The following is a 13,395-nucleotide window of genomic DNA, read 5'->3' as shown; positions in this document are numbered from 1 at the left end:
TATATCCTCCTTTGTCCAACAGTCAGATTTTCTCCTATTTTTGTAGGTAAAGTTGGTGCAAAGAAAAGTATTTAGAAAGTCCATTAAAACATTTTTTTAAATGGTAGAATTAATCCTAAAGTCAGAACAGGTGTTCAAATTCTACATAATCTCAATTTACAATTCTTTTCTCCTGCAGCTGCTCTGTGATCTTATCTGCTTCAAGATTACTCAGAGCACTCTCCTCTATAACTCTTGCTTTTGTGAAAATTCATTTTATTGTTGTTGGAAAAAGCAGTGCTGACTCAGCCTGCTCTGCAGGCTGGAGTGAAGGACAACATTGCGGGAAGGGCCCATGGCGGCCCTAAATCCAACTCAAACCCAACCCAACTCAGACTCTGATGAGTCTCCATCTTTAAAGTGTAAATTTTAAGTACAAGATCTTCCAAGTTACTTTCTCCGTTTAATTCAATAGTCCTCTGAGTCTTCAATTCAGGTGATGCATGCAAATTCAGTTACATAGCCATCATTCCCTAGTACAGGATATTATCAGCAGGAAAGCAGTTTCATTTCTTTGAAAGGATACAGCTGATACTTTTGGGGCATCCAGGATAACTTGGATGATGCATCAGAGAATCTTTTGGGCTATAACTGTCTGGCTTGGCCATGGTTTTTGTACCTTTGTACCCCTCAGGCTTTGAGCTATGCCAGGACAGGAGAAATAAATTAAAATTCTGCTGCTGAATTGCTGAAAATCTAGAATAATTGCTGATGTGTGGTACAATAGAAACATGAGGTTTGGAGACAGACTTTGGTTTGGATGCCAGCCCAACTTTCACCAGCTGCATCTGTAAATAGAGAGGTGGATCAAGACTGAAGAAAGACCAGGGTCGGCCAACTCTGGACAAGTACAAAGATGGCTTTACTCTCTGCCCTATGTCAAACTGCCTCTGGACAGAGCTGCTCCTGGTCCCAGCAGAGAGATTTCTGGCCAGAAGGAGTCAAAGACCTAAGTGTAGATCCCGCCCTTTGAGAGACAGGGTCAAGGGAGGATAGGAGAATCTCACAGAGAGAGGGCACACGCCAGGAGCACCAATAAGAAACACAGACCTACAGACTGGGAAAAGGCTGTAACCATGGCCTAATCCTGACATCCTGGTCCATGGGGCTGGTACTCTGCCTCAGTATCCCAGTCGTAGGTGATTCACTGCCTTCCAATGCATATTTAATTTTTGCCTGCTTAATTTAATCCTTCCCAATTGAGGGGTGTCTTTAATTTTGTTCTATTTTCTTGCACCATTGTTTAAATGGGAAGTAAAAAGGAGAATGGAAGGAAAAACAACAACAGCTGTTATTAAATCTTGGCCTAATAGTTTGACAGCATTGCAGCTCCATCAGTTTTATTTGCAGGAATAATTGCACCTCAGAATCCATAAATTGCTATGGATATATGATTCTGGGAAAACATTTCCTTTGGACTGTTTTTGAATTGTATCACTTTAGAGAAAACTATTTTATGTTTCTCAAAAGTTCACACTATTGTGACCAAAATTTGAAAAAAATTCCAGGACAAGTGATTTCTTTTTTTTTGTATCTATTTCAAATACATGGTTTGATGTTTTCCCCAAGCTCTTGCTTGAAGTGTGAAATTGTTCTCACAGCTCTGGTAATGTTCCTTAAATTTCTCATTAACAAAAAGTAGAAAGCTTACTGTATAGAAAAAGTTAACTTTAATAAATATGGTCAGTCTTAGATGAAACCAGACCACAATATCTTTATCATATTCCAGATGATTAATGGGATGATTTTCTTCTTTCCTCAAACTGTATTATTATTATTTTTTTTAATTGGAGTGTGCTTTGAATGATTCTTTGTTTCTTTAAATAAGCAGAGATTGTATTTGAGGACAATCAGAACTACTAAAAGTGAAGCACTGAATTTCAGAAGAATAATTTGTGTTTTCCGTCATCCAGTGCCATTGTATTCGGATAGCTAATATGCAGTCAGCAGGGATGTGTATTCACCAACCAGCTGTTCAATCTTTGTCCTCCAGAAAGAAGCATCACTAATTTCTCTCTACACGCCATTACAAAAGACAGTTACAATCAGGTTGAAGGGTCTAACTCTTAAGGAATCATCCATTCAGGAAAGTAAAGATATTTCAAGAGACATATTTTACATCCTTACCTATAGAAGGAAGATTAGCATGAAAGTGAAAGTCACTCATTTGTATCTGACTCTTTGTGACCCCATGGACTATACATTCCATGGACTTCTCCAGGCCAGAATACTGGAGTGGGTAGCCTTTCCCTTCTCCAGGGAATCTTCCCAACTCAGTGATGGAACCCAGGTCTCCCGCATTGTAGGTGTATTCTTTACCAGCTGAGCTGAAAGGGAAGCCAGAAGATTACCATAAAGTCATATAAAACATAGAACTTACCAAGAATGACTAATTTTTTTCTAAAAAATGCTACTGACTTTAAGACATGAGAATAGGACAGTGCAGAGATTGAGAGGGAAGGCTCCAGAATTAGACAGCTCTGACTCTGGATTCTGGCTTCATTTTTACTACCTATATGACCCTGAGCAAGTTATTCATAGTTAAATCTAAGCCTAAAATTAAATGCTTAAAGATAAGGCTAATACAAGAATTTCACCCTGTTAAATTCTGTGAGAAATACAAGAGATAACACACAAGAATGATCCCTTATAGCAGCTGACACATGGTAGTGCTTAACAAATGTAAGCACCATTACAGTACATCCTCTACATATGAAGGTTCAAGTTGCAAACTTTTGAAGATGCAAATGTGTGTTCCATCAGCATCAGGCATGAGTAAAATTGCAGCTTACCCTCCATCACCTATTGTTGATGATCTTTCAGCTCTACCATCTCCCACCTCTTCCAGTTAGTAACTGCTCTTGCCTGTTCACTGGATGCCAGCCCCCATGTGCCCACTATTGTATTGTACTACTGCACTCTTCAAGGTACTGTACTGTAGGATTAAACATGTTTTCTTTGATTTTTCTGTTTGCTTTTTATGTATTATTCTGTGAAAAATATTATAAACCTATGAGAATACAGTACTATATAGCTGACTGTGTCAGTTGGGTACCTAAGCTAACTTTGTTGGACTTACAAACACCCACTTGGAATGAATATCATTTGCATGTGGGGGGATTTACCGTATATTACTGCTTAATGATGGATTCTAGAAATACGTATCATGTCTGCTATATTCCAGATCCTGTGTGAGGTACTGAGGACGTAAGAATTTAAAGTTCCTTCCTTTAATTGTTCTCAAGACCAAGTAGACACAAGCAAAGACAAACATATGACCAGATAACGTGAGAAGTGCAGTGACAGCGAGACATGAGAACATAGCTCGTGGAGGCAGGGGGTCACAGACAAGGCAACATGAAGCTTTTTACGTGTTTACAAATGAAAGTCTGTTAATGCAAACTTCTAAAACTGTTCCTGGTTCTCTATCACCTATGCTAAACTCTCCATGGATAAATTTCTGAGTAAATTATGTGCTTCTAAAACCTGCCATCTTTTCTTGAGGCTGTTAAGGATGCTGTCCGGGCACTATCCTAGTGATGATCTTTAAAGTGCAGCCTCTGGAATTAAGCTTCTGGGATTAGCTTCCAGCTTCCCTGAGCACTGATTTGCTCAGTTTCTCTCCTGATAAAGTGGGGGAGCGTAGTGTTGCTTATCTTATAAAATTTTGTGAAGATTAAAGGAAATAATACATGTAAGACACTTGACAGATGTCAAGTGACGAATGGATGTTGGCTGCTACACTTGGTTAAAGAGCTGAAAACTACTCTCATTTCAGAAAAGTGATCGTTTTCTGTTTAGTTTGTTAGGACCACAACCCATGAATTTGAACTAGAAAGGAAACAGTACATCTCTTGGTAAAACAAAAAACCGAAACATGCTGGAAATAACATACTTATTTGTTTGTAATTTGGTTCTTTTCTGTTTTCCCAGATGGTGAAGGGTGAAGGATTTTGTAAGTGTCAAATTAGATAAGGGCTGGTTTCCATTTACATTGTCATGATTGCTCTGTTTTCTGTGTGTGCTCATAATGTTCTCATTTAATGTGTAAATATGCTTTAGTCCTAACACTGTGTGCTACTGGTTTTATGACCAAATCTGTTGCCATGTTGCCCATAGTTTTATATTTTACATTTTAATAAAAATCCAACGGTTGATTCTTTTTATCAGATTCTTATGAAAAGATTCCTGTGAGAATCAATCCTAAGGTAAATCACAACCCTTTCCTAAATACCCAAGACAACAATAAAAGAAAGGAGAGGTCTTGGAAGAAAGATATGCTACCCATGGAAATATTAATAAGAGACTCTGGAAACAGGAAGTGGTGGCAGTATCATTCATATCTAGATAAACATGCTCATTGATTAAAATCTTGCTCCCCTGGCCTTGCCAGTGGGTGCCTCATTGTTACTTTCAGTAGTAGCGATGCTCGATTGTCATTCTCTGATTCCTAGAGATTATTGTCTGAAATTTGTATTTTAGCTGAAAAAAGCAGCTCTAGAATCCCCAACCACACCCAGTACATGCAGTACAAAGGAAAGGCTGTTGATGGGTGCTAACCATTATACATATGTATACAATTTAACAGTAAACCAAGTACAGGCTCTTTCCTTATCAATTCTTAATCCCAAATTCTTATTATGCTCAATTTGACGACATTCGTGTGACGTATTTCTTCTTTTGAAAGTCTTTTCAAAATTGTGAAATAGAACACACATATAGCATAACTGCACTATAGAAATTGTAAGTGAAAAGCGTCAGGAATAACTGTAACGACGACGCTCGGAATGAGGAAATGTGCTGCCGCCAAGGACTCTGCACCCTGTCACTGTGTGCCTCTCCAGAGCCTGCTGCTTTCCTGCCCGATTGAGATGACCGTTGCCCTGGTTTTATAGCTTTCCCAAGTATATGTGCATCCCTAAAAATGTAGTTTAACTTCTTGTTTTTTTTGAAATTCATGTGGATGAAACCATAGGAAAGGTATGATTTCTTGTCTGCAGTAGTTTCATTTATTCAGTATTACCTGTGGAAGACTCGGAATGGAGACAGACTTTATTTAGTTTTGTTGCTAGAAAATGTCCTGATCTAGGAATATATTATGATTAGTCATTCTAATTGGACATTCAGTTTGCTTCCAGTTTGGATAATTAAAGGGCAATGATGCTACAGACACTTTCTACACCTAATGTATTCTGCTCCACATGCACAAGAGTTCTATCTTAAGTCTAAAATTGTAAGATGGGCAAATATGCAGTTTTTCAGCTTTACTAGCTAATCTCAAATAGTTTTCCAAAGTGGCTGTACCCATTTATAGTCCTGCCAGAGTGTATACAACTCACACCATTCCTGTACTAGTCAATCTTATGGATGTGTAATGATATTTTATTGTACTTTTCACTCACATTTTCCTGATTACTAATGACACTGAATACCTCATTTATTTAGTAATAATTAAATTTCCTTTTTCGTGAAGTTTAAATATTTTGTCCATCTTTCTATAGTTTTCCCTTCTCTTAACAGTATTTTTAATTTAATATCTGGATAGCAGCACTTTGGGTCCCCATCCAGTTTTATTGAGGTATAGTCGACAAAATTTAAGATATTTAAATTGTTCAATGTGATGATTTAATATATATACACATTATGAAAAGATCCCCCATAAGATTAACTCACACGTCCATCACCTCCTGTATTTAACCTTCTTTTTTCTTGTCAGAACACTTAAGTTCCACTTTCTTCAGTTCAGTTCAGTCACTCAGTTGTGTCCGACTCTGTGACCCATGGACTATAGCACACCAGGCTTCCCTGTCCTTCACCATCTCCTGAGGCTTGCTCAAACTCATGTCCATTGAGTCGGTGATTCCATCCAACCATCTCATCCTCTGTCATCCCCATCTCCTGCTCTTAATCTTTTCCAGCATCAGGGTCTTTTCCAATGAGTCAGTTCTTTGTGTCAAGTGGCCCACACACATTGGGCCTTCAGCTTCAGCATCTACCCTTCCAATGAATATTCAGGATTGATTTCCTTCAGAATTGACTAGTTTGATTTCCTTGCTGTCCAAGGGACTCTCAAGAACTTTCTGCAATACCACAGTTCAAAAGCATCCGTTTTTTTGGCACTCAGCTTTCTTGATGGTCCAACTGTCACCTTCATAAATGACTACTGGAAAAACCATAGCTTTGACTAGATGGGCCTTTGTTGGTGAAGTAATGTTTCTGCTTTTTAATAGGCTATCTAGGTTTGTCATATCTTTTCTTCCAAGGAACAAGCATATTTTAATTTCATGGCTGCAGTCACCATCTGCAGTGAATTTGGAGCCGAAGAAAATAAAGTCTGTCCTTGTTTCCATTGTTTCTCCATCTTTTTGCCAGGAAATGATTGGAATGGATGCCATGAGGTTAGTTTTTTGAATGTTGAGTTTTAAGCCAGCTTTTCCCCTCTCCTCTTTCACTTTCATCAAGAAGCTCTTTAGTTCTTCTTCATTTTCTGCCATAAGAGTGGTGTTATGTGCATATCTGAGGTTGATATTTCTCCCAGCAATCTTGATTCCAACTTTTGCTTCATCCAGCCCAGCATTTCTCATGATGTACTCTACACATAAGTTAAATAAACAGGGTGACAGTACACAGTCTTGATGTATTCCTTTCCCAGATTGGAATCAGTCCGTTGTTTCATGTCCAGTTCTAACTGTTGCTTCTTGACCTGCATACAGATTTCTCAGAGGGTGGATCAAGTGGTCTGATATTCCTATCTATTTAAGAATTTTCCACAGTTTGTTGTGATCCACCCAGTCAAAGACTTTGTCATAGTCAATAAAGCAAAAGTAGACTTTTTTTTTTTTTTTTTTGAACTCTTTTGCTTCTCCTATGATCCAACAGGTAGCTCTGGTTCTTCTGCCTTTTCTAAATCCAGCTTGAACATCTGAAAATTTTCAGTTCACGTACTGTTGAAGCCTCACTCAGAAAATTTTGAGCATTATTTTGCTGTTCGTGAGATGAAGGCAATTGTGTGGTGGTTTGAACATTCTTTGGCAGTGCCTTTCTATGGGATTGGAATGAAAACTGATGTTTTCCAGTCCTGTCACCACTGCTGAGTTTTCCAAATTTGCTGGCATATTGAGTGCAGCACTTTAACAGCATCATGTTTTAGGACTTGAAACAGCTCAGCTAGAATTCCATCACCTCCACTTTCTTAGCAAAGTATAATTATTCACCACAATGTTATCAGCTATAGTCACCATGTTATGCATTAGATCTTCAGACTTAGTTCATCCTCCACCACTGTTCTAGTGCTGCTCACATGATGATAGCTGTATCCAAGGAAGAAACGTCATATCTATGACTGGACTCAGAACTAGCACATTAAAAAAAAAAAGGATTCTTGGATATGTTATTTTTCCAGTACTGTGAACGTCAGCTTATGCTTCATTTATGTTTGTCTTTTGATTAATGTTAACTCCTTTCTCCACTAAAATAATTCTTCTTATTGTTAGATAAAGATAATTTTTGCTTCAAGTGCGTAAGTTATGCATAACATATGCAAAAAAAGCAAAAACAAATCTGATAATTTTGCTATATGCTCTACAACCTGGCCAAGTAAAGATCCTTTGTAATTCTTCCTGTCACACAGTAGACAGATTTATGCTCCTGTTGCTCTGATTCACGTTTGAGGCTTGGTTCAAGTGTCTTCAAGAAGCTTCCTTCAGTTTTGACTTAAGTGCTTTCCAGGAAACCATGACAATACATCTGGGTTTATGCTCACCATCTGTTACATGTTAAAAAGATATATTTCTGTATATGTCTCATGAATTTAATGCCTGTCAAGAGTAGGGACAGTCTTGTTTTATTGCCAGCATCTTCCACAAAATCTGGCATCAGAGGGACTACTCATTAAATGTCAGTTGAATGGTATTGAACTGCTACTACCTTCTTCTGAGATCCAGTCTTTTGATAAACTGATAGTGAGATGAGCATATTCTGCTAAACAAAGGTTGGATATAAATTCTTGACTTCATAGTCTGCTGTTTCTTCCTCACCCAGTCTCCAGGCAAGACTACTGTGTCAAACTGTTCAGGTAAAGCTATCTGGCAAGAGAATATTATGTCCAAACTACAGGAAGCATAAAAAATAAATAAAAGAAGCATTAAGATGACTTAGAAACCAAAAGTGCCAACTTTGTGATTTCCTCAAAAGGCAAATTGTGAATAGAACTATTAAGTGAACTCTATTATACAGCTATTAGCATTTTAGCTTCTTTTATTTTCCCACTATTTTTCTTATTTGGGTGATTTTTTTTCTAATACACTCTAGTTATACTGACATATTTAGAGTATTAATCATGACTATTATGAGTTCTAATTTTGAGATGTGATTTTTAAAGTTTTAAAACATTATTTAATTATGTTCAGGTGCAACTTTCCCTAAAGAAATATTTAAAAGGGAAGATAATATTTGCTTGAAAACTATTTCAATTTTTTCAAAATTGTCTTGTATTCTTGTTTTTTCAATTTATTTTACTGAAATAGAGTTGATTTACAATCTTGTGGTAGGTTCTGGTGTACAACAAAGTGATTCAGTTTTTTTACTTATATATATACATATATATTCCTCTTCATGTTCCTTTCCATTCTGGTTTACGACAGGGACTGAATATAGTTCCCTGCGCTGTGAAGTAGGGCCTAGTTGTTCATCCCTTCTATACATGATAACTTCAGTTCAGTTCAGTTCAGTTCAGTTCAGTCGCTCAGTTGTGTCTGATTCTTTGCGACTCCATGAATCGCAGCACGCCAGGCCTCCCTGTCCATCAACAACTCCCGGAGTTCACTCAGACTCACATCCATCGACTCAGTGATGCCATCCAGCTTACATCTGCTAATCTCTAACTCTCAGTCCACCCCTTCTGTCCGCCCCCAGCCCCTCGGCAGCCACAGGTCTATTCTCTATGCCTGTGTGTTTCTGTTTCATAGATAAGTTCATTTGTGTCATATTTTAGATTCTACAGATAAGGATATCGTATGGTATTTGTCTTTCTGTTTCTGAATTCTCTTGTATTCTTATTTAGCATTAAATACAGACTAACGATAATATATTGAGATTGAGAAGAAAGAGACTCATTGTGTGTGGAGGACCTCAAGCTGAAAGCCAGGTATGTAACTCTAAAAAAACTTTCATTTGGCTGTGAGTGAGAAGTAGTAATCCAGTGGTTAGGTAAACATGTTCTGGAGTCATCCAGATGTGGGATTAAATTTACTTTTTGCAAATTATTAACTGTGACTTTGGGGGTTGCTCTGTAGTCTGGGAGCTGCAGCTTTCTCATTTGTAAAATAGTACATTATCTAATTTATGGCTTGTGAGGCACTAAATGCTCTGTTGGTAATATTGGTGTAGCCTTTATGAAACAACTTTCATTACTAGTTTCTTCATGACAAGGATTTCTTTGTCCACAACCATTTTCTTCCATTCAGGATGAGATTGTTTAATTGCTATTGTTATTTTTTTGGTTATTTTGTATTACTACTTTATAAGTGAATATTTTCAAATTTCAAGCCTTCGATTGGAAAGACAGATCATATCTTCCTTTTAATACTTGCCATCAATTTTCTCAATTTCCCCAAGCCTCACCACATTCCCTAACTTCTGTGACCCTATGCTTAGTATAAGACACATCAATTCTGAGTTTCATGTTGAGTATAGTTTGGTCAACTTGCTTATCTCTTGGCAACTTCATCCATATCCAGGTATATTTCTAAATGTCTTATTCTGTTCCCAGTTGCAAAATATCCTGTAAATGACCTTTAAAATTGTTGTGTACTTTGCAAACAAATGCATTCTCCTCATCAGGCCCACGACACCTGAAGCCAACTTCAGCCTCACACCCTTCATCTTTCACAGTCTGCTCATATGCAAAACTATGTCTCTCTATTTTTCAGGATACCTCCTCTTATAGGATTTGTTATAGGCAGTATATTGTATTGCAAACAGTCCCTGACCAGATCTCTCCTTTCTATTAACCCATTCATAGGTTTATTTAAATGGGATCACATGATTTTTGAGTTTATGTCTAACGTGGGGGCTTCCCTGGTGGCTCAGTTGTAAAGAATTCACCTGCCAAGCAGGAGATGTGTGTTCGGTCCATGGGTTGGGAAGATCTCTGGGAGAAGGAAATGGCAACCCACTCCAGTATTCTTGCCTGGGAAATCCCACGGAGAACCTTGATGGACTGTTGTCGATGGGGTTGCAAAGAGTAGGACATGACTTAGTGATAGATTTTCACTTTTTCACATGTTTATCTTAGATATTATTTAGTCTAAACCCTTCATTTTACAAATGAGAGTGCAGAGGCCCAGAGAGACTGCTGCACAAAAATCATTGCCTATCTTATATTTTAACTGAATTAAATTTCAATTGAAATTACTCCTTGAATGCAAAGATTACTTTTTAGCACATCTCATGTGTCTATAAAATCTAAGTTGCTTTGGTGCTAATAAAATAAATCAACACTATAAAAGATTTTGGTATAATTTTTGTACCTAATTATCAAAGCACTGCCTATAACAGGTGTTGCAGTGGAGAAACATCCCAGATCACTTGTCTTTTTCTTTAAGCAGTGATGTTGTACTGAAACATTCCCCCTTTGAGCTCAAACAGAACACATCATTTTCACTTTTGGAAATTAAAAATTTTTATAATGTAATTGCATAAGACAAATATTCTTTTATTTATGTTAAACTGAATATACAATTATTGTTCTCAAGGCAACCAACTTTTGCTTATAATTGCTGTTTAATTTCATGTTCACAAAACACAGACAGTGAAAAGACAACTTTGATTGTGCAGCTCTAATGACAATAATAAATAAAATAATTTATTTTAAAAAATGTGGTACTTATTTCAGTAGATAATGACAATAGCAGGAGATGACTTGGAAGTTTTGCATAAGCCATATTTCTGTAGTTGTTGCCTGCCCTCTGTTAGGCCTTGGGATAAAATCTATGCCCCAAAAGAAAACTGTTATGTTCTAGAACTCAGTTCTTAGGCTTTGGAACTGGATGTGTCTAGATCAGAATTTACCACTTGCTACCTCATGGCCTTGGTTAGGTCATGAAATCTCTAAGGGTCTTAATGGGAACAATAACATGAACCTCAAGTAGGAATTAGAGATAAATCATGATAACCACCCAACAGATAAATGCTTCATATCTGGAAGCTATTATTATCAGAGTTTTATTTGATATTACATAGGGGAGTCTCCAAACGAGTTCCAAAAGGAAGAGACAAAACAAAACTTATAGAACTAGAGAAAATGTTTGATATGGATGCTCAGTCATTTCATTAATTTTTTAAAAAGTCATCGAATAATAAGGCTCAAGATGAACATATATATGTATAAATGAGTGAGGACCACAACAGTCTGTAAAATGTAGTTTAGAAATAAAAACAAAACCAAGAAAAACAAGTCAGTCACACCTTTTATTTGCTTGTCTTTTGGGAAAAGTACAAGATTTTGCTTGATTGCTGTCACTCATTTTTCAACATGGAACACAGGAAAAATAAGTAAATTGTATTGAACAAAGTAATTGTTCACTGGTGTAAAGGAATGGAAAGGAAGAAAAATCCATCAATGCTGCAATCATATGGATATAGGTTTGAATCCTATCATCTTTATGGACATCAATCTATCCATTTACCCATAATATCACAGATCATGTACAAATAAAGCAAGTGGCAAAAGACTGAATCAGATACATATTTTAATGCAATATTCTGTAGGGACACAGCTTTAATCAACAAATCTTTCTCTTCTATCTCATTTTGGAGTATAAGATGTAATCATAATCCAATAACACATTAAAAAGATCATACACCATGACCAAATGGGCCTTATCCCAGGGATGCAAGGATTCTTCAATATCCGCAAATCAATCAATGTAATACACCACATTAACAAATTGAAAAATAAAAGCCATACGATTATCTCAATAGATGCAGAGAAGGCCTTTGACAAAATTCAACATCCATTTATGATAAAAACTCTCCAGAAAGCAGGAATAGAAGGAACATACCTCAACATAATAAAAGTTATATATGACAATCCCACAGCAAACATTATCCTCAATGGTGAAAAATTGAAAGCATTTCCCCTAAAGTCAGGAACAAGACAAGGGTGCACACTTTCACCACTACTATTCAACATAGTTCTGGAAGTTTTGGCCACAGAAATCAGAGCAGAAAAGGAAATAAAAAGATTCCAAATTGGAAAAGAAGAAGTAAAACTCTCACTGTTTGCAGATGACATGATCCTCTACATAGAACCCTAAAGACTCCACTAGAAAATTACTATAGCTAATCAATGAATATAATAAAGTTTCAGGATATAAAATCAACACACAGAAATCCCTTGCATTCTTATACACTAATAATTAGAAAATAGAAAAAGAAATTAAGGAAACAATTCCATTCACCATTGCAATGAAAAGAATAAAATACTTAGGAATATATCTACATAAAGAAACTAAAGACCTATATATAGAAAACTATAAAACACTGGTGAAAGAAAGCAAAGAGGGCACTAATAGATGGAGAAATGTACCATGTTCATGGATTGGAAGAATCAATATGGTGAAAATGAGTATACTACCCAAAGCAATCTACAGATTCAATGCAATTCCTATCAAGCTACCAGTGGTATTTTCCACAGAGCTAGAACAAATAATTTCACAACTTGTATGGAAATACAAAAAACCTCGAATAGCCAAAGCAATCTTGAGAAAGAAGAATGGAACTGGAGGAATCAACCTGCCTGACTTCAGGCTCTACTACAAAGCCACAGTCATCAAGACAGTATGGTACTGGCACAAAGACAGAAACATAGATCAATGGAACAAAATAGAAAACCCAGAGGTAAATCCACACACCTATGGACAGTTTATCTTTGACAAAGGAGGCAAGAGTATACAATGGATTAAAGACAATCTTTTTAACAAGTGGTGCTGGGAAAACTGGTCAACCACTTGTAAAAGAATGAATCTAGAACACTTTCTAGTTTCTAGGAGAATGGCATTGAAACATGTATAATATCATATAAGTAATGAATCGCCAGTCTAGGTTCAATGCAGGATACAGGATGCTTGGGGCTGGTGCACTGGGATGACCTAGAGGAAGGGTATGGGGAGGGAGGTGGGAAGGGGGGTCCAGGATTGGGAACACATGTACACCCGTGGCAGATTCATGTTGATGTATGGCAAAACCAATACAATATTGTAAAGTAAAATAAATAAATAAATAAAATTTTTAAAAAAGATGCAAATGCAAAGGCTGACTTCAGTACAAGACTGTAGATCTGTGACGCTGTGTCTA

Source organism: Budorcas taxicolor, chromosome 6, assembly GCF_023091745.1.
Source record: "Budorcas taxicolor isolate Tak-1 chromosome 6, Takin1.1, whole genome shotgun sequence".
Classification (NCBI taxonomy): Eukaryota; Metazoa; Chordata; class Mammalia; order Artiodactyla; family Bovidae; genus Budorcas; species Budorcas taxicolor.
This window is presented reverse-complemented; position numbering follows the sequence as displayed.